We start from the raw sequence: 23,781 nt of genomic DNA, 5'->3' as shown, positions 1-23,781 counted from the left end.
ATGAGTGCGCATGTGCCACGCCTGAATACTGCAGGCGGGTTGGTTCCAAATCTCGATTGGGGGTTGGTTAAGCTCCAGAGAGGCTGCTTCTCTTGCTATAGGTTCTTTCAAGTCTCCCGCTGAAATGGGACGCGCTTACGGGCGGGGCAAAGATGGGACCACACCTTCTGACCTGCTTGGTTGTTTGCTTTTGCGGTGAGGAGCTGAGAACTTTTCTGAGACTCAGTTTTTACTCCTATTGAATGAGCACGTAGGAGTAGAGAATAAATCTCTTCCACCCCTTCATTAGCCGAGAGGCCAAAAGCACCCACCCTGAAAACGAGTACCGTGGGGGCCATCCAGATCTTGTGATTCTCTCCTCCCCTTCCTTATAGTCTGGAAATGATTTGTGTGGGGGAGAGAGAGCCTGCCCCAGGGAAGGAAGGAGAGCTGACCTCTCAGCCAACCAGACCCGCCTCATCCTGGGATCTGCAAACATTCTAATGCGAGATTGAGTAATTGCAAACTTTAAGCACCTACTACGTACCCGGAATTGTATAGATGTAACCTTCATTAATAAAAGTCAAATATCTATATCTATCTATCTATCTATCTATCTATCTATCTATCTATCTATCTATCTATCCATCCCCTCCTTTTGGCTGTAATACTCCTATATTAATAGAAATCATATTTTGTTGCTCAGATATAGTTATTTATACATACAAAAATATTCATACAAATTTAATATAGAGCATTTAAAATGTTATATATATAGCTATTTAGTTCTATAAATGTGAACACATACTTTTATATGACATTTTTTGAATATCACTTCCCTCCTTGTAGTCATGATGCTTTTTATTGGTGGGGAACAACATTTTTTATTCCAAATTTAAAAAAAAAACAAAGCAGGCATTAGCAAGCATTTCCATATATAAAGGGGAAAAAAAGGATTGTGCACAAAAAATCACAAATATATGTTCATCTTTTTCATATCTACATAACAAATACCATCCACAAATAACCTGCCTCTTCTCGAACCTCTGCCCACTTCAGAGGATATAGCCATAGAGATCAACATGTACATACAAATTGTCTTTCATGTTTCACTTTTCTGTTCACTTTGTGGAGTTAATGTTCACCTTTTATTCTTCCAGCATTAATTCTGTGGTTGTGTAGAGCATTCTCCTGATTCTACGCTGTTCATTTTCTCCTCTAGTTCTTTCAAAGATTTTTCTTTTTTTTTTTTTTAAATTATTATGCTCATTGTTTCTTTTTTTTTAAACCCTTAACTTCTTTGTATTGGCTCCTAGGTGGAAGAGTGGTAAGGGTGGGCAATGGAGGTCAAGTGACTTGCCCAGGGTCACACAGTGGGGAAGTGTCTGAGGCCAGATTTGAACCTAGGACCTCCTGTCTCTAGGCCTGACACTCAAACCACTGAGCTACCCAGCTGCTCATTGTTTCTTATGGTGCAGTAGAATTCCATCACAATGTTCCTGTAGTTCCTGGATTTGTTTTGGCAGGTATACTCAAGGTATTTTATTCTATCTGTGTGTGTTTTTTTTAATGGAGTATATGCTCCATATCTTCTTGCAGGACTTTGTTAGTAATATATAAAAATACTAATATGTTTACTGTATATCCTGCTACTTTGCTAAATTTATTGATAGTTTCAACTAACTTCTTAGATGAATTTCTAGGATTTTCCACATATTTTATTGTCTGCAAACAGATAGTTTTGTTACTTCTTTGCCCATTCTCTCTCTCTTTTTTTTTTTTTTAGAGAAAATATAAGTTCTTATGTAATATACTCTAATTGTGGCCACTATTTCTGCTGCTAGGGAGGGCAAAGAATCTCTTTTTACTCTTCCTAATTGTTGAAGGGAAAGTTCATAATATGTAACTTGTTTTTTTAATTGAAAGCAACTTTACTATTTTTAAAATACACTCAGTAACCATCAATAACAATAAAAACATTTTAAAAATAAATGTAAAATTTGTATGCAAAGCTACAAACTCCATACTGTTTAGAATTTGTTTAAAATATTTGAATTATATATGTGTGCTAATATAAACATCTACTCCTGAAATGTCTTTTGAATTTGTTTTAATTAGATATTTTTTATTTTGTGGGTTTCTTAAAAAATGTAATATATATTATTTTCTTTTCTTGTTTTTCATATCTTCATATATTTCCCTTAAATTTCTTTATATTTCCAATATTTGTTATTTCTAATGATATAATTCAATCCATTACATTCAATTATCACAATTTATTCTGCTATTTTCCCTAATCATTGCACTTGTGTTATTATAAACAAAGTTTCCATTGATATTTTCATACATACATATCTTTTGCCCTCTCAATAATGCCCTCAGGATGTAATCCTAGTAATGGGATCCCAAGGATAAGAAGCATTAATAGTTTTAGAGCTCTTAATGTATATTTCCATCTTGTTTTCTAAAAAAAAAAAAAAAAAATTCAGTGGCCTCCTTGGAACTATCAGCATTTAATTACACCAACTTAAGTAGTCTGGTTCCCAGATAATATACATTACCAGGATCATATTTTGCTAGACTGACCCTTAAGCGGCAAACACAACCAACTGCCAAGACCATACTCTTTCCAAAACCAAATCTTTCAGCTTGGTCATACACCCAGTGGAACTTTTGTTCCACTGCCACAATCCTTCTGGGATGCAGGATTACTTCCATAGTGTGATGCTTCTTTCAAGTCAAAGATTAGATTTTTTTTCCAGGAAGATGGTGGCTTAGACAGAGTGATTCTTAAAACCTCCGCACCCTTACACACCTAGATAGAAAACAATGCGTTTTGAGAAGAAAAAAGACCAAATCTAATAACAGGACAGAGCCAGGGGAACCCTACTGCAGCACAACTAAAGAGGTACGCCAAGAAAAAGGCTTCAGTTCTTGAACTGTTGGTCTGAGGGCATAGAAGGGGAATCCCAAGGACGCCTCCCCCATGTGCTGAGCAAAGTCTCCAAAAATCTCAGGGCCGCTGGGCTCACCAGTTGGGAGAGAAAGCCTTGCTGGTGCCAGACTGGGGGAGTTGAACACAGGCATTGGAAAGGTGACTGGAGGAGAAAACCAGAGAAATGAAGCAAAAATGCCCATAAAATGGTGGCTTAGAGAGAGCCAAACCCCAGACCACAGACAGCTTGGCTTCCTCATATCAAGATAGAGAATGAAGGGCTTCAAGAGGAAAGAAAACCAGATTGAACACAAACATAGTGCAGGGGGACCCCACTGCTGGACAGCTCAGCTCAGTGAAAATGCTCCTTCTTGTCCCCCCAAGTTTTTTTTTGTTTGTTTGTTTGTTAGTTTTTTGGTTGGTTGGTTGGTTGTTTTTCCCTCCTCTCTAGGTTTTAGCCTCAAGGTAGGGTTCCAGTAATCCAATCAGGATTAATCCCATCAATTGGACTGACAAGAAGTCTTCAGAGGGCAGAGAAAGTATATACAAAACTCCTTTGCCACTTGGGGGAAGATCTTTCATCAAAGATCATCAAATACATCTGCTAAAACTAGTAGAACAGAAAAGGAAAAAATATGAGTAAGCAACAGAAAAAGAGAAAAGAAATGAAAATTGACAGCTTCTTTCAAGGAAGTGAAAAGAGAGCAAATGAAATAGAAATAGAAGAGGAAGTAGTTCCAGCAAACTGGACACAGGCTTTTGAAGATCTCAAAATTCAACTTCAGAAACTCAAAAAGCAATCAAGAGAGGCTGAAGACAATTTGAAAAGGGAAATACATGAACTAAAAGAAGAAAATAAAGTCTTAAAAGCTAGAATTGGCCAGCTTGAAAATGAAGCAAAGAAGGCAAAAGATGATCTACAAAGAAATTCAGACCAGAAGGAGAAGGGTGACCAAAAAGCCAGGGATGAAATTCAGTCTTTAAAAAACAGAACTCAACAACTAGAAGCAAATGACTTCACAAGGCAGCAAGAATATATTAAACAAAATTTAAAAAATGAAAAATTTGAGAATATGAAACACCTCATTGATTCAGCCAAAGAGCTGGAGAACAAAACTAGAAGAGACAACTTAAGAATTATTGGTTTACCAGAACATCATGATAAAAGAAAAAGTTGAGATAGCATCTTGTAAGAAATTATCAAAGAAAATTGCCCTGAAATTCTCAAACGAGGGAAAAGTGGAAATTGAAAGAATCCACAGATCACCTCCTACATTTAATCCACAACTGACAACTTCCAGGAATATTATAGCCAAATTCAAAAACTACCAGACCAAGGAAAAATATTACAAGCTGCTAAAAAGAAGTCATTCAGATATTAGGATAACACAAGATCTGGCTGCATCTACATTGAAGGATTGGAAGGCATGGAATACAATATTCTGGAAAGCAAGAAAACTGGGTCTACAACCAAGAATCAACTATCCAGCAAAACTAACTATATTATTGCAGGGGAAAGTATGGTTATTCAATAAAATTGAGGACTTCCAAACATTCATCAAGAAAAAAAATGGACTTAAACAGAGAGTTTGATGCCCAAACCCAGAACTCAAGAGAATCAATGTAAGGTAATTAAGAGAATGAGGGGAGGAGAAAAAAAATTATTTTCTTTAAGGGACCCAACAAGTTCAATCAATTTGTATCCCTAGAAGAAAAGAAGATATGAGCTAACAGACTAAAAATGACCATTCTACCCAAATTAATTTACTTATTTAGTGCCATACCTATCAAACTACCAAAAAACTTTTTTACTGTATTAGAAAAAACAAAGTTCATTTGTAAGAACAAAAGATCAAGAATATCAAGGGAAATAATGAAAAAAAAAACATGAAGGAAGGTGGCCTAGCAGTACTAGATATTAAGCTATACTATAAAGCAGCAGTCATCAAAACAGTATGGTACTGGCTAAGAGACAGAAGGGAGGATCAGTGGAATAGACTTGGGCTAAGTGATATCAGCAAAATAATGTATAATAAACCCAAAGAGCCCAACTTTTGGGACAAAAATCCACTATTTGACAAAAACTGCTGGGAAAATTGGAAAACAATATGGGAGAGATTAGGTTTAGATCAACATCTCACACCCTACACCAAGATAAATTCAGAATGGGTGAAATACTTGAATACAAAAAAGGAAACTAAGTAAATTAAGTGAACACAGAATAGTATACTTGTCAGATCTCTGGAAAAGGAAAGATTTTAAAACCAAGCAAGAGTTAGAAAAAAATTACAAAATGTAAAATAAATAATTTGATTATATTAAATTAAAAAGTTTTTTTTACAAACAAAAACAATGCAACCAAAATCAGAAGGGAAACAACAAACTGGGAAAACATCTTTATAACAAAAAATTCTGACAGAGGTCTAATTACTCAAATATATAAGGAGCTAAATCAATTGTATAAAAAATTAAGCCATTCCCCAATTGATAAATGGGCAAGGGACATGAATAGGCAATTTTCAGATAAAGAATTCAAAAGTATCAATAAGCACATGAGAAAGTGTTCTAAATCTCTAATAATTAGAGAAATGCAAATCAAAACAATTCTGAGGTATCACTTCTCACCTAGCAGATTGGCTAAAATGATATAAGGGGAGAGTAATGAATGTTGGAGGGGATGTGGCAAAATTGGGACATTAATGTGCTTCTGGTGGAGTTGTGAACTGATCCAACAATTCTGGCTTGCATTTTGGAATGATGCCCAAAGATAAAAGAATGCCTACTCTTTGATCCAACCATACCATTGCTGGGTTAGTACCCCAAAGAGATTATAGATAAACAGACTTGTATGAAAATACTTATAGCTGCGCTCTTTGTGGTGGCAAAAAACTGGAAAGCGAGGGTATGCCCTTCATTTGGGGAATGGCTGAACAAATTGTGGTAATGTTGGTGATGGAATATTATTGTGCTCAAAGGAATAATAAACTGGAGGAAATCTATGTGAACTGGAAAGACCTCCAGGAATTTTTGCAGAGTGAAAGGAGCAGAGCCAGAAGAACATTGTACACAGAGACTGATACACTGTGGTAAAATGGAATGTAATGGACTTTTGTACTAGCAGCAATGCAATGATCCAGGACAATTCTGAGGGACTTATGGAAAAGAACACTACCCACATTCAGAGGAAGAACTACAGGAGAGGAAACACAGAAGAAAAGCAACTGCTTGAACACTTGGGTTGATGTGGACATGATTGGGGATGTAGACCGGAAAAGACCACACCAATGCAACTATCAATAATATGTAAATAAGTCTTGACTGATGAGAGGGTTAAAACCAGTGGAAATGTGTGTTAGCTGGGGGTGGGGTGGTGTGGGAGGAGTTTGAGGGGCTGAAGGGGAAAGTAAAAACATGAATTATGTAACCATGGAAAATTTTTCTAAAAATAAAAATAAAAAAAAAATCAAGTCAAAGATCATATGTTAATCTTTTTCTATGTATGTGTGCATGTGTATGTTTATATACAAATATAACATACAATTAATGTACCTTTTAATGCATCATGTATGTATGTGTGTATAGATACATAAACACACATATCAGACATATAGTATATTGTATCCAATTCTGGCTGATATATTTTAGAAAAGACATTGCCAAACCAGAGCAGCACATCCAGATGAGAGTAACCTGGGATAATGAGTCGATCAGAAATGACACTGAGGCCAGGACCATCATCAAGAATAAGAAGGAAAATAAGAATTTTACCAACAAGTTTGGCCCTGGGCAGAGTTTGCAGTTAAAGTATTTGTCTTTTGGCAAACTCAGGAGCTCTTTGCCACATTTTCCTTGTGATTCACTCCAGTTCTAGTAGAGGGCACAAGCTCCATCCCTTCCATTCCTAATTCACCCTACCTCCCTTTAGGGAGAATAAAAGGAAGCTTGGAGCAGCTTTTCTATTTTAACCAGCTCTAGCTTCGGGACGAAGGTCTAGAGAGGGCTGATCTGAGCACCAAGTCTCCCAGCTGGCGGTTACCTTCTCAGGGATACAATGACCTCCATCGGGGTTGCTAGGGTTACAAGAAGACGTTATACGATTCTACAAATCCTGCCCGGCTCCCTCACAGTAGATTCAATTTGTCTGAAAGCTTCTCCGTTATCTTGAGGGAGGAAAAGGGTCGAGAGGGAGTACAAAGAGATTCAGGACCTTTTTCCGGCATCATGAAAAAGTTTTTCCGGTCCATGAAAAAGAAGGCACAGTCGTCTTGCCCTTCTCTAGACCCAAGTGAGAGCAGCAGCAACAACAAAGACATCAGGGATACAGGGAGTAGCAGCTCCATCCTAACTTCCTCAAATGCCCCGGGGTATCGCTTCTGGTTTAGGGACCTGGGCAAGCTTCATAGAGCTGCCTCTGTTGGGGACCTGGCGAAGGTGCAGCGGCACGTACTCAAGAAACATGACCTGAACAAGCGAGATAAGGAACACAGGTGACGCAAAGAAGCTGAAGGAATGGCTGAAGTGGTTGTGGAGGGAAGGGCGGAGGAAGGGAATGAGACTAACAACCCAAATATTCTCCACCCCTAACAGGGCACAGAGGGCACCTAGGTATAAATCTGAGCACTTCTCTTTAGTATCCTATTGTGTGTGATATTCAAATGAAATAAATGTAACATTAAAAAAACCTGAAATAATAAGTGAAATACTTTGCAAAAATTCAAGCTCTCTATAAATTTTAAGAGAAACAGTGGGGTTTGGTGGAGAGTCAACTGGTCTTGAAACCCTGAAGATCAGAGTTCGAGTCCTATCTCTGTTACCCACTGCCTGTGGAGTTCCAGCTTCTCAGTGCTTTAAGAGGCAATTTTTGAAAGACTATAAATTGCTGAGGTGCCAACCTGCGTCAGTTGAGGGAGTCCCCTTACTTGGAAGTTCCCAACAGCAAGGAAATAAAAGGTCCAGATACTGTCCTTATTAGCGATTATATTGGACTGCTTCTCACCTAAAGTTTCCCAACACCTAGGTCAGAGAAGTCCGAAGAAGCTGAGAATTATCTAGTTTTCCAAGATGGATACATTTTGTTTCAGCGATAGTGGAAGGTATGCCAATATGTATCCATTTTTTTTTTTTTCGAAATTCAGTAGCTCTTTGCCACATTTTCCCTGTGACTCACGTTCTAGTAGAGGGCAGGAGCTTCCCCTCCCCGTGGCGCCCCAATCCTGCCATCCTTAACTCGCCTTGGCTACCCTCAGGAAGACTGAAAGGAAACTTGGAGCAGCTTTTTCCATCTTTCAGGATGAAGGTCCAGACCCGGCCAATCTGAGCACTAAGTTTTCCTGCTGGCAGTTACCGCCTTGGCTATACGATGTCGGGTTTGCCAGGATTACAAGATGTTGTTATGCGATTCTACAAAACCTATCCAGCTCACAGCCCAGTGGACTCAGTTTGTCTGAAAGCTTCTGCAAAGATACTTTGCTTAGCTATTTGGGAGCTAATCCAGCCTTTTAAATAAGCAATCTGGGAAACAAGGGAAATTAACTATAGGTGTAGAATCTATTGTGAAAAAATACAAGCTACCATGTGAAGAAGCAGGTTTTAGGATGTCAGAAAATATTCAAAGTTTTTAGAAGGGCTATAGTTTTTAACATGTACAAACTTGTTATACTGGGTAGCACTAAAAAGGCCAGTTTAGAAGACCTTCTTTGGCAGTATAGTTAGCAATAAAAAAAAAAAAAAGCCTACATAAAAATTTAATTCAAAAAATAATTTCAGCAGATCTGTTTGTAATAAAAGCAAATGATAGGGAAGCCAAAGACCAGGTGTGGAGGTATGTCTCTGCCACAGTCTTTGTGAGTCATGTTGAGTAAGTCTCAGAACCTCAATTTCCTTATTTTATTTAGTAATGGAGCTCACATTACTAGCTTGAGGACTCCAGGGTTGATATGAGGATAATTCATTGTAAAACTCAAAGCATTGCATAAATGTGAGCTACTATGAACAAATGAGATAAACTGGGCAAAGTGCATAGATCTTGGGAGCATATTCTTTTTTTAAAATACATTTTTATTTTTTCCAAATTAAATGTCAATACAATTTTTTTGATATTTGCTTTCTGACATTTTGCATCTATGTTCTCTTCCTCCTCCCTCAAGGGGCAGGAAATATGATATAGGTTATACAGCTATTATTATACAATATGTTTTCTCATGCTTGTCATGTTGTGGAAGACATGAATTGCCTACACTAGAGAAAAGTTCATGGAGGAAATAAAGTAAAATGGTATGTTTCAATTTGCATTTGGACTCAGTCTATTCCTTCTATGATGGTAGATATTCTTTTCTTTCTTTTTTTTTTTTTTTTTTTTACAATGAATCTCTTGCAAGTTGTCCTGGAACCCTGCCTTGTTAATAATAGTCAAGTCAATAATAGTCACAACTGATCATTATATGTTAAATATTTTTACAGGCAGATTTCCCCCCATATCTTTAATCTCTTTGGGATACAATCCTAGTAGTGTTTTTGCTGAGTCAAAAGCTATGCACAGTTATAGCCCTTTGAGCATGGTTCCAAATTATTCTTCAGAATAGTTGTATCAGTTCATAGCTCTACCAACAGCATATTGGTGTCCCAATTTTCCCAATCCTCTTTAACATATATCATTTTCCTTTTGTGACATGTTAGCTATCTTAATGTGTATGAGGTCAGAGTTGTTTTAATTTACATTTCTCTAATAGTGACTTGGAGCACTTTTTCATATGGCTAAAGATAGTTTTAATATCTTAATCAAAGAATTGCTCATTCATATCCTTTGACTACTTGTCATTTGGAGAGTGCTTTGTATTCTTATAATTGACGCAGTTTTCTATGTATTGGGGAAATAAAGACTTTGTCAGAGATATTTGCTACAAAGATTTTTTCCCAGTTTATTGTAAGATAGATTTCTTACCTAGTTTGGTGTGGTTGTTACTCTCACTTTGTGCCAAAAGTAGGGTTTAATCTTTGGCTTCACCCCTCCCTTCCACTATACTGATTCTTGATGCTTCCTCATGTGAGAGAATTGCCTCCAATTTTGTATTCTTTTCTCTTTTCCCAGTGTATTCCTCTTTCTTATCCTTTGATTTTTTAAACCATCCCATCATATTCAGCTTATTCCCTGTTTTCTATGTATGTTCCTATTCATTGTCATGATAATGATAAAGTTCTTAAATATATACACAACTTTAAATATCATAAGTACTTTAGGTACTTCAAATATCATAAATATCTTAAGCATCTTAGTTATCTTCTTACTAGTAATGTTATCAGTTAACTCCACTGTTTCTCTTAATTACCTTAAAATATTTTAAGTATCTTAATATCTCTTGTATCAAGTATCTTAAATATTACAGTCATCACTTTCTCATGCAGAATATAATCAGTTTAACCCCATTTTCCCCTTGTTTATTTTCAATATATTATTTTTGGTTATCTCTTACTATACTTTTAGTTTAGCCCCACTGATTACTTTGAGTGTTTTCAGTTTACTTTTTATGCTTCTTCTGAAGATCAAATCTAATGATTGAATTATTCTTTAGCTCTGGTGGTTTCCTCAGGAATGACTGGAATTTCTTTATTTCGTTAAATATTCATTTCTTCCCCTGGAGTATTATGCCCAATTTTGCTAGGTAGATCATCTTCAGTTGTAGACCTAGATCCTTTGACTTATGGAATATCATATTCCATGCCTTTAGATACTTTAATAATAGAAGCTGCTAGGTCCTGTGTAATCCCGATTGTGGTTCCAAAATATTTGAATTGTGTGTGTGTGTGTGTGTGTGTGTTTCTAGCTACTGTAGTATTTTCTCCTTGGTTTGAGAGACCTGGAATTTGTCTATAATAGTCCTGGGATTTAAAAATTTTGGATTTCACTTCTCATATAATATAATATAAATGAGAATTTCTTACTCTCTCTTCATTTTGTTCTGGGCCAGAACACTGCTCTACCACTTCTTCTGTTTGTGGTGCTGCTACAGTATTTGCATTCGTTCTTCTGTGGCCTTTTGGAGAGTGTTTGGCAGGCTTTGTATATTTCTTTGCCATATTGGCCTGATCTCTTTAATATTCCCAATTCAGTTTTGGGGACCCATAGACTCCTCAACCATCACTTCCCTGCTCCTCCCTAGCCATGTGTCTCTTGGGGGTATATTCTTATATTATTATGGAAAAGGACAATCATATTTGAAGAAAAGTTTTCTAACATCTTTAAGATCAATATTGATTTGGTCAGTAGTCAAATTATTATCTTCGATTGTTATGACAAAACAATAATAAACTGTTTTAAAATTTTAACAGTTCCCTTCCCTTGCAATCTGTATTTCAACCAGCTTGTCTTGATATTAGCTAATTCTCCCCACCCCAATGTTGGAATATACTTTTTAATTTCTACTTCTTAAACCTCTAAAGACTTGGCTCAGGTGTACTGCAAAGGGTGAGAGTTTAGTTTCCTGATTGCCCACTTTAATTCCTTCAATTTCTTTTTCTTTCCTTATTGCTAAAGCTAGCATTTCTACTACAATATTAAATAATAGTGATGATAATGTGCATCATTGCTTTACTTTTGATTTTATGGGGAAGACTTTTAACTTGTCTCAATTGCAGATGATGCTTGTTGAAGGCTTTAGGTAGATGCTACTTATCATTTTAAGGAATGATCAATTTATTCCTATGCTTTCTATTGTTTTATTTTTTAAACCCTTACCTTCCATCTTAGAATCAATATGGTTGTATTAGAATTGGTTCTAAGGCAGAAGTGTGGTAAGGGTTAGGCAATGGGGATTAAATTGTTTGCCTAGAGCAGTGGTTCCCAAACTTTTTTGGCTTACTGCCCCCTTTCCAGAAAAAAATATTACTTAGCACCCCTGGAAATTAATTAAAAAATTTAATAGCAATTAATAGGAAAGATAAATGCACCTATAGCCATCACCGCCCCCCTGGATCGCTGCAGCACCCACCAGGGGGGTGGTGGCACCCACTTTGGGAATCACTGGCCTAGAGTCACACAGCTAGGAAGTGTCTGAGGCCAGATTTGAACATAGGACCTCCTATCTCTAGACTTGGCTCTCAATCCACTGAACCACTAGCTGCCCCTTCTAGTGTTTTTAATAGGCCTCCTGCTGTCTGTTCCCTTCTGATTCCCCTGCCCTAGATTTTCTTTGCCTTCCTTTCAAGTTCTTCTCTAGATAAAAGTTGCCTCTGTCTCCTTTTTGATTCTTTCACTCCTATCTTCATTTTGTGGTGCTAGTTTAAGATTGATTGGAGAGGATTCTCATGGTGGTTTTAAGCTTCCCTGCTTTCTACTCCACCATCTTGTCTCCCAACTATAGACTTTTTGATGAAAAAGGAGATATCATTCAAAGAGGTGGCTTATAAAAAAAAATCAAAAAGGAAGCAGTGAGAACTAAGGGAATGCCAGCAAGGATTCATTCAAGAATAGATTAACAACAAGGAACTCAAAATAATTGAAGTGGTTTTAGGCTTGCCTTTTGTGTACAGACACCTGTTCACAAAATTTCTTGACCTTTTACATGCCAGTTTCATACTCAAGATTAGAATGAAATGAAAAAAAGTCAGAGAATATTCAGCATAATAGAAACGAATGAATGAATTTTTAAAAGTGTTTATTAAGTTCTTACTATATATCAGAAGCTGTGCCAAGAGCTGGGAGTATATATTTTATTGTTTTATTTTTTAAAACTGGACTTTGATTTTACTGGTGCTCATTGTGTAAGAAAGACAGGTTCTATTCTCTAGGAATTTCAATTCACATGGGGGAAGACAACACATAGAGGGAAGCTAGTACTCAAAATGAGAGAGAGGGGAGTTGGCCAAAGATACATGTGGTAGTGGAGGTTTGAAGCTAGAGTGGTATGGTGTCCAGGCAAGGTAAAGGTGAAAGTTCACTTATACATAGACCAAATTCCAAGGATTGGACTGCAAGAACTTGTGGCATAAAGAAGAGAATAGAAGATCAGACTTTCAAAAGGAGGGGAGGGGAGAAATTTTTAAAAGTTTACTTAACGAAAGAATAGAAAAGATATTCAGCAAGAATATAACCTTGATTCAGGTAGATAAAACTTCATTAAGTGGTATGGGTGTATTGACTTACTGGGCAATGGGACTTCACTTAAAAGAGTGAAGGGCACTTTCTCTTTATGAGTTGGGCTTAATAAACCTTAAACTAGGAAATCTAAGTCAAATGCGCAAGTCCAAGGCTCTTGGGCCAATCAAATCTTTACCTTTTGTGGAAAAAAAATAGCTAGTTCCACCTACATGTCAAGGAATGTAACACACATATATGCCATCTCTATCACAAATAAGAGTAAAAAAATAAAAGCTCAAATGTCTAAAGTTTTTTTTATACAGAGCAGACCAGAATTTTATTTCAATTGTATAGAGATTGTTATGTAATAATAACTACCAAGAGTAAATGTAAATTTTAGCAATGACAGTAAATTGCTCCATAACAAATGTTTAAAAATTCTTACAAAGTATAAACAAAAAATATTTACATTAAAAGTGCTCTAGTAGCATTTTCACAATTTTGATCTTTTGTATGTAGTATGAAATGATCAAATATGAATTCTGTTTTGTAACTTTGAATTATGTTATTTTATTATAGGACACCTTTGCACCTGGCTTGTGCTAATGGATATCCAGATGTTGTGTCCCTCTTGGTGGAGAGAAAATGCAAATTAAATATCCGTGATAATGAAAATAGATCTCCTTTGATTAAGGTATGTATGACATGTTCAGCTATGAAATGGCACCTATTTAGATTAAAACTTTAAATCTTTAGAATACAAAATTAAGTTTCAGGACTCACGGTCTCTTCATGTTGTATTGACAGGCAGTACAATCCCAACATGAAGAATGTGCAACTATTCTTCTAGAAAATAAAGCAGAACCCAATATTGTGGATATCAACAAAAATACTGCACTTCACTATGCTGTTTGTGGGCATAATGTATCATTAGTGATTAAACTACTTGAACACAAAGCCAACACCGAAGCACAAAATAAGGTACCTTTCATTAGGGGGAAAAAAAAAAGATTGTGAATCCTTTTTTTAAAAAAAAATCCTTACTTTTAAATCATATTGTTACATTGATTTAGAGGCAGATTAGACCTTATGGGAAAATTCGTCTATTTCTCTCATATAACATGAGAAAAGTGAAGATCAGAGAACTTGCCTAAGGTTACACAGCTAGTAAGAAACAGCAAAATATGAATCCTGATTCTCTCATTCCAAATATTGGGCTCTATCTACTATACAACATAACTCTTCTGTTAAATAAAATATAATGGTATTAATTACCAACTGTTAGCTTCTGTCAGTAATCTTTATAAAGTGTTTATTATACATATTGAATTCATTCATTTAGAGAAACTTTTCTTATACTAATTCTTGAACTGCTTGATTGTGTTCTCTACCTATAGTATTTGAGGACAATAGAATACCAAAAAATGGAAACCTTATATTTAAATAATTATTTTAACTTTCATTTATTCTTAAGTCTTTTTGCCTATTAAAATCGGATTTTAAACCTGATTTCCAAACAGCAAATATAGCTAGAACTTGAGAATTATTCTGAGACCTATGCCAAATAAAACATTAATTATAAATTACTAGATTGTGAAATCATAGAAGGAGCATTACCTACAAGATAGTGAGTTGGTCTTCTAGCCAGGAGGAGATAGGTTTAAATTCTCATTTGGAATAAATACTGGCTGGTGATCTTGGGCAATTTCCTTAACTTCCCAGGCATCTAGGCACCTTTGCAAGAGTAAAAGTTATAGAGAAAACAGTTTTATGTGTCACTTAAAAAAATTAGTGTCCAGGACTAAAATTATCTTTAAAAATTATTTTTCTATTGGTTTTACATATACAAAGCCCACGTATCTTAATTTTAAGGATATATAATGTCAGCCTCCTCTCATAATTCAAAAGATCTCTGATTTAAGCCACCTCCTTCCACCAAAAGAAAGTACAACTCTAGTCCACTTTTACTATATTTCATTCTTGTGTTTGTTGGTATCTGTGGCCAATCATTTTGTCACCTTATGCCTAACCTTTTGGTGAAGAGCTTCTCCTCATTCAGGCTGATCTCTGAACAATGGACACATGTATTTTCTCTCTCCAATGTGGTAGCACTTGCTATGGTTTATGTTTCTCTAGTAAAGCTAGAATTATAGCTAAGGTAGAACAGCAAAGGCTTTTATCCGGGGCATCAAAATTTGCAAGGTATGGATAATGCACGAACTCCTTCATCATGAAGAAATGGAGAATGATTAATTAGTTAGTGGGAATAATTAACTAGGAAAATAGAAAGCTATTAGACAGTACATACTTCTCTCTCTCTCTCTCACATCCCAGGCAAGCTTCTCCCCTGTCTAATCCTACCTTGCTCCTTCCACTCAGCAGCAGCTTCACTAGGATATTGAGATCTTGTGCTATTCTAGACTCTTGGAGGTCCCTGAGGGTCTTCTAGGGCTTGTGTTCTGAGCTTTAGAATCTCTCTCCCCTCTCTCTCCTCGTCAACTTTGTCTTATGGCCAAGATACTCTAGCACCCCTCTCTGAGATTCTGGAACATTTTCACAGTGAGACTCAGGAAGTTGTGCTCTGCAGAATGATTACCTGATCTTGAATGAACCTCCCTTCCCAGTTCTGAATGTCTTTTCTCTGCTATGGCCAAGCAAACTGTTAGCTGAATTAGAAAGTGTCTGATTGCATTGCAGGGGACCATTAAGAGGGGACCATCATCCCTTGTCAGACCCAATCCATTAGAGTGACATTTGATTCAAACTTCTGTGGAGGCTTTATGGCATCATGCCATTTCTCATGAACTGTTTTTCCATGATTTGGCAGGATGGGCACACACCACTTTTACTTGCTATTACTGAAAATAATCCAGAAATGGTGGCCATTCTTCTGAAGAAAGGAGCAGATGTGAATGCTGCAGATAAGTTTCAGAGGTAATTTTGTTAAACTTAAATAAGGTGGTTGGGCACCTTGAATGTAATTTTTTCCTTCTTCCATGATGTGAACAGTTTTCTTTGGGCAACAAATCACCAATGTTAATTTCTTCATCCTGCTTTCTCCACCAGCTTTAGATCTTGCTCATTTGCTAGTACTCTTTCTATTTTCTCCAAATAAAGAGGGAGGAAAAAAAAGAAAAGAAGAGGAAAAGAAAGAGAAGACAAATTTTGTTTTTGTTTTTCTATACAGAATTATTTAAAAATGCTAAAAGTGATGTTATATTTCTTATTTCAGAACAGCCCTTATGCTTGCTGTTGGTGGTGAACCCACTGGTATAGTGAGTCTTCTTCTACAGTATGATGTTGACCTCTCTCGTCAAGATATTTATGGGATGACAGCTGAAGGATATGCTTCTTGTAGTGGTTATTCTATGTAAGTATGCTACTGCTTCAACCTCCTAATCATCTTTTATAATCTTATTTATAGCTAATTATAATTTAATCTTTTGTAATTTACTATTCATATTTTATAGATTTTAACTAAATTTTGTGTTCGCTAATCTTGAATGAATATTAAATTTTCCTAGGATACACATCTAATGTTGAAAATGCCATCAATTCAGTAGGAATTATAGGCACTAAAACATAAAGTCTACAAAATTAGAGATAGCCATTTTCTATACTACACTGTATAATAATTAATATTGGTAAAGAAAGCTCAGGTGGAAATTTTAGGGGCAGCTGGGTTAGTATCATTAGCAACCAATGATGCTATGTTTGGTGTTCCATAGAACTGATTGGCTGCATTATCAGCTTGCCTTAAATATTTTGGCAGTTGCCTAGGCTTAAAAATCTTTGAGTGGTCTTAGAATTTACTTTTAAGGAATTCACTTTCAGAAAACTGAATTTAAGAAATTAATTCATTGTAGAATTAATTTTAACTCCTCTTTGGTATGAAAGCTAACTTTCAGCAGAGATAGATTATGATCATGTTTTAAATGCTAATTACATTGATATAATGCTTTATGATTTGCAAAACGATTTTTTTACCTCCACACACAATTCAGCACTCTTAGGTATCTTGGTAAATATCCCTTTTAAAGTAATGAATTCTTGAAAAATTAACCTCACCAATGAAATTAGAGAAAGAATGAAAATAGAGAGGGCCAGCATGGTATAATAAGGATAGAGAACAGGACTTGGAGTCAGGAATACTTGGGTTTCAGCCTTCTTTCTAATACATATTTGGATGTAAAGCCTGGGAAAGTTGCTTTATACTCCAGGAAATTCTCTAAGACTATAAGTGGCAGAGTAGATGTTGATCTCTTTGGTAATAAGTAAAAGTAGCTAACATTTATGTAGTATCAACTATATATTAGGCACTGTGCTAAGTACCTACAATTATTATCTCATTTGATTCTTCCATTAACCATGGGAGATGGGTGTTATTATCTTCATTTTGCAGTTGAGGAAACTGAGGCTAAGTGATTTGCCCAGATTCATACAGCTAGCAAGGGATTTAAATTCATGTCTTCCTGACTCCCAGCCCAACACTCTACTCATTGTGCCACCTCTCTGGTACAAATAGAGACTATTTAATTATTACTCTCTTCATGAACTCCTTCCCAGATCTGTCAGGCTTGAATGACCTTTGTGTTTCATAAATTACTTTGATTGTACATTCCTTATACACACATGATATATCATAGTTATGTATATATGTCATGCATTCTTACTGGATTGGAAGTTTCATGAAGGCAGGACCACAACCTTTTACTTCCTTTAGTCTAACACATTATTCTGTACAAAGTAAGTACTTTTAAGTGTCTGTGGATTTGGCATAGACAAAGCTCTTCCATATCTTCTTCTCTCCTCCCTCTTTATTTTTCACCTCTTTTCTCCTCCCCTAGAAATTGGTAGGACTTGTGATATTTATAGAAGATTAGAGTTTCTGAGGGAGCTTTTAATTTGAGAATTAGACAGTATTAATTATTAATTTGTATGAAGGTCAACATTCTTATAAATTTTTTTGTCTTTATGAATAGTCATTATGAACTAATTTCTCAATATAAAAATCAGAGGAACCGTAAGAAACTGATTTTCCCTGAAATTAGCTGCCCAGAGAGGATTTCTGCTGTTCAGTTTTCTTAAGTGTGTCTACCACAATTAAAGGAGGTAAGTTTTTTAGGAAATGAAATTGGGTTTTACATTACCATGTGTTTTTGAAATTACATTTCCTCTTCCTCTGTGTTTTTAAGGTATGAAAAAGCTGGTCCTTTTTGCACTATCCTATCATTTTAAGGAAAAGACCTCAAAATCATTGCTGATGAAATTTTCAGTTATCTGAAAACAATGTAAAGATACAGTATATCAGATTATTTTCTTAACTTTTCAATTTTTAAATTATCATTAGTAGTCTGTGTCTTAAGAGATGGTTTTATGAGTTCCTAGGACCATAAAACTCCATTCTCTCTTGTTAGTCAATCTCTGACTTCAAGTCTCTCTAAATTGAACAATATTTGTTCTTTGACTATTGGGCCTATAGTCAGTCTCTCCCACTTGCCTAGTTTTCACTTGCCCCAGAGCAAGGCCAATTACTTCAGTTGCTGATGAAGTTTAAGAGTGAGAATCCACTGGAAATACATTGTTTAACTTTGAAATTTTCAAGGTGTGTTCACAGATATTATTCATTTGCATATTTAATCACCTAACATTTATTGATGCTTTTTATATTGTTCTGTTTAGTAGTTGCTATTTCCTATGATATCACATATTCATGGATTACCATAGCCAAAGAATTATTTCCCTAATAGACAGATACTTCTTTTTTTTTTTGAAGGACTGATTTAAAGGGAGTACAGATGTAAATCCTATATATAAGAGTTCTTCTTTCACATTTTCTAAGATTTTTCTTAACCTAAAAGAATTTTCCAAGTATTCGTGACTAAGTGCCAAGAAAATAGGAGAAAGATATTAAGTTAAATTTTTTTCTTTATTTAGTAATCTACTTGAGTTTCTTAAGCTTTTTTTTGTGAAGATTAAAATGCACAAAAAGTTCCTTTGTTTTTACATTAAGAAGTTTCTGTACATAAATCATTAGAACATTAAATAACCTAACTGTATTCTCAGTTTACAACACATCAGTGATGCCAAAAGCATTATTTCTCCCTAATTATCTATATGTTTATGTTTATATGTACATATATAAATATATCAATGGCTTGGCAATGATTTCTCTGCTTTTTTATGTTAGTTATATCTTTCAATACTTGTATTTTGGATGCATGCAAATTTGCTTTTAAGGAAAGGTGATAATTTAAATATTTATAAATAACAACATGGAGATGAAAATGGGAAAAATCATGGGTTAAGTGGCAATAAAAAACTGGATAATTTAAAAAATCTTGACATTTTAAATATCCCTTGAAACAAAATTAAGTTCTCAAATGTTGTTTATAAATTATGAATATTTTTGCTTGTTTCCAATATTTCAGTTTGTATATTTATGTTTTTAAAATGTCACAAATAACATGTGAATGTTTCAGGCTCAAGAAAACTATCCTGAAGATGGCAGAACTGTTGAAGAATAAAAATAACTTTTCTGTCATATTTAAAGTCTGCAGATAGTATTATTTTTTAAAAGTAAAACTTGGAGTTCATACTCTGACCTTGTTGTGACTAGGAAGGCAATTGTTTTGCTTTATTCTCTTAGCTTGCATAGGACTACCTGATAAAGCAGTTTTCAAAGCCTGGTCATATTACTGACTTTGGTTCATTATGCAAAAGCTTCTGATTAGCTTCCATCAGGAACTGTCTCTGAAAGTTCAGATACCCTAAGTGCCCTGCTTTAGTCTGGAGTGCTCAGGTTTTTAGTAAATCTTTTAGGAAGTTCCTCTATATAAAGAAAGACAGCTTCATATCTTCAGTTGTTTTAGGCACTTAATAATAGTAACTTTTTGTTTTCTTTAGCTTGGAGAAAGGAATGTATTTGGCTTTCAGTAGAACTTTAACTGTTTGAATTTTTGCATTCTTTTTGTGCCATTTTAACTTTTTAAATTTATTTACATTCTAGTATTTTATCTTAAAATTCTAGTAAGTGAAGAGGAAGCACAAAAGCAGAAAGGTCAATTCTTCTAGGTGGCCAACATCACAAACACGAGAAATTAGGTGCTATTTTTTTCTCCTGTGTAGTGCCACTGAAGTCCTTTTAGTTTCTTTAAATAAATTTTGCTTTCCAGACACAGAGGGACCCCTAGTTTCTTAAAGGGCTGTTGTATTATCTTGTCTGTCTCCTGACTCTTATTAGGTTAGGGGTAGGGATAAAGTCGGACAATTAAGTGGTACAATGGATTCAGTGCTGGGCCTGCAACAACTTCTTTTTGTGTGTCCAAATCTGGCCTCAGACACTTACTGGTTTGCCTCAGTTCTTCAAAATTTGTAAAATGACTGGGAGAAGGAATGATAAAACACATTAGTATTTTTATAAAAAAAAAACGGGATCATAAAGAATCAGGCATGCCTGAACACCAAAAAAGGATAAGTATGAGGTAGTTGTGTTTGTCTTTAAAAATCTATTGGAAGTTTTTTTATGTTTAATTTGGATTCTAGCTAAATGATTTCCCTGTAAATTGAACATAGTATGGAATTATCAAAAGGGCCAAGAAAAAGATGCCATTCTCTGTTATCTATATCTGATTTATCTACCTTATGATGAGTTAGAAGCCAGTGAAAAAATGGAATTTCATGGGAAGACTCTAAGGAGGCACAGGAAATCGAAAGACAAGCTTGGCCTGAAAACCTGATCAGAAGAAGCAAGGAATATTCACTGAAGGAAATTCTATCATATCATTCAGTTACTTAGTCAACACACATTTATTAATTATTTGCTATACATGATTCTGGGACTAAGTAGCTTTCAAAAATTAGGGACCTTTACATTTCTAACAGCAGAACCAGTTAGGCCTTGTAGAGCACCCTGAAAAGTTTGTAGGGTATCTCTCACTGGTGGTGTTCCTTCTACTGTTACTTACTCTATCAGGTAGCACCTCAATTCCATTATTTAGTTTTTACAAAGGTACATATTTATTGTCTGGAGTCTAGAAGGTGACTCCTGAGGGTCAATTCTTATTCCTTTTGGTATCCTGTTGGGGCTGGCTATAAAAAAATATAGTCTGTAGTCTAACTCCTAGACTTCTATGGCTCATTTTCCTGATCTCCAGAGTGTTCTCCTTCTTTTTAAAAGGAAAAGTAAAAATACAGAGGTCATGGACCAAGCTCCTTCCCAGAGCCATGTATCTTCAGAGAGAGAGAACATCCCAAGGCCTTTACCTTTATAGTTGTCTTTTGACAGATACTAGGGGTGAAGAACTTAGAACCCTGAGATGAAAAGCTTGAGGCGAAGCTAATTTACCCTTTGTGAAGAAGCCCCAAGTTTCAGTTATGGAACCAATTAAAAAGTGGCTCTCCTAACCATATGATTAGTGACCTGTAACCAGTTAAAGAATGTCTACACGTGTTCCCCAGTCTCTGAAAGGCACTTCCCGTACATCCTCAGAACTATCTTAGAAGCAGACTTCCCAGAATCTCCTAGTGAAGAAGTTGCATTGGCTGAGCAAACTGAGAGCATCTCTGCAGGTTACCTGACCCTTATACTGATAAGGTGCTGATTTGTTTTGGTAGAGTGACTTTTCACCTCCAGGAATTCCCTATGCCAATGAAATCACATTTCTAGTCCTTATCCTAACACCAACCATTCGTAAAGAATTGGTACACACCGGAGAGTTAGTTAGAACTGTTATATAACAGATAGTCACAAGTTAGGAACAAGTAGTTCTCTAAAGAGATGAAAATCAACACCCACAAAAAAGGTTTACAGTCTCTAATAATCATAGAAATCCAAATAAAAATAACTCTTAAGATGCCATCAAATTAGAGATACCCATAAAATTGGAGACAGTAAAATACAACACAATTCATTTTGGTGTGGCTGTGGTACTGGAGGAATTATAGCTTGATGCCACATTTTCAGAAAACAATATGGAATAATTCAATGAGTGCTCAGTTATATAAATACATCCTTTCTTTCAGTTGTCCCACTGCTGGGTTGTGTACCTTGTTGGAACTGATTGACAGGAAGCAAAAAGCAATGACAAGAAAATATTCTTAGAAACATTATTTGTAAGAGCTAAAGAGCAAAAGGAAAAATAAAACCCCAAACTGGAAATAAATTTAGTGTGTGATAATGAATAAAAATATAGTATAAATATATAATGAAATATTAATTATTTTATCACAATAACAAATGGGAAGAGTTCCTTAAAATGTGGTTAAGTTGGATCTTGCTCTCTGAATTGTTGCCTTTTCAATTTTTTCCCTTTGATTTCTATCTAAAACTTGAAATAATATCAATTGGAACCCTTATGAGGGTTTGGGTTGGTAAAATTAATCATGTTTATCAATTTTTCTGAATTTTTTATTTTCTCAACTTTTATGTTATGAAATTATTTAGCAGAACAATTTTAATGTGAATTTGGTCAAGTGGTGTTTATTATAGTAGGATGCAAATAATTTTGCTATGATTCTATTGGGGAACAGTTAGTCATTTTGAGGATAAATTAGTTATCAGTGGCATAATTTGATGAAAAATCACTAAGAGAGAAAAAATTCTGATCTATGAAAAGGTAGTGCATGCATGCATATTGAAACTCGATGCTATTTTTCACATTGGATTTCTAGAAGCATCAAAGAGGGGCTATAAAATTAGAGAATTTGGGCATTCCTCTGTGATTTGTGTATCTGCATCTAGGCTGCATCAAATATTTATAAAGGGATGATAGAAAGAAATTAAGTCTGTTCTATGGAGAAAAGTGGTTTTATTTCTGTTAATTACAATAATAGTGTGTGGTGCTTGTGGAAAGAGTATGAAAATGGAGGTTAAAATAGGAATGGATCCTGCCTCTACCACTCATGGAAGACCAAAGGCACAACAGGACACAGAAATGAACTCTCCAAATCATATGCTCAAAGGGCTTTAAAGCTTGTATGCCCTTTGATCCAGCAGTACCACAACTGGGTTTGTTCCTGTAATAGAAAATAGACTTTAAAAGTAGGAGAGCAGATTTAGTAGGCAGGCTAAGAAAGGGAAAAACCTTGGCTGTCAGCCATGGACATTCTGAATGGAATGCAGGCAAAGAGAGAGGAGAGAGAAAACTGTCATTGCTGGTGTGTAAGGGGTTTGGAGCAGAGGTCCAGCCAGCTGTGACTCCATGAGCTTGGGATCTTTGGGATTGGAGAAACTTGAAGACAACATCTGTCAAGACAACCCTTAGTAGTGGATAGTGTCTGCTTTCTGGTGGACAGCTTACAGACATTTTCCCCTACCTGGTATCTCTTGGATTATTTGCTGTGCAAGAAGTTGGTTCCTGGAATCCTGAAGCTGTCAAGGAAGTGACCTGGACCATTTGTGAGAAACCCCAATATCCAGCTCTCTCCCTTTAGTCCTTAGCCAAGGCTGTCAGCTTGACTGAAGTTAGGTTGACAGAGAAACTTCTCCTTAGAACTCCAGTTCTTGTCAGTTAGATATTCCTAGTTACAGATATACCTCTCCCATTCTCCTGACCCTAATAATACAATTAAACTGTTTTATTTCCCTTCCTTTTTGTTTTCCTCTTATCTCAAAGAACTCATAAAGTGTAAGTTGTTAATCTTTGTGTTATTCCCAGGTAGTTGATAAAGACCAGTAGTGAAGGGTTATCAGATTTACTCTGCCTCTGATACCCTATCCATCTTTGTGAGTTTGATCTGTGAATGGCAGTTGCTCAAACACTTGCTGGTTTCTCATTGATTAACCCATATTTAT

The 23,781-nt window shown here is 35.6% G+C and overlaps 1 pseudogene; it reads left to right on the top strand.

The window, feature by feature from the left end:
* Positions 1-18,074, top strand: LOC123249957 (annotated as a pseudogene).
* Positions 18,075-23,781: the final 5,707 nt, after the last annotated feature.

The sequence above is a fragment of the Gracilinanus agilis genome, chromosome 5 (genome assembly GCF_016433145.1).
Source record: "Gracilinanus agilis isolate LMUSP501 chromosome 5, AgileGrace, whole genome shotgun sequence".
Lineage (NCBI taxonomy): Eukaryota > Metazoa > Chordata > Mammalia > Didelphimorphia > Didelphidae > Gracilinanus > Gracilinanus agilis.
This window is presented reverse-complemented; position numbering and strand designations above follow the sequence as displayed.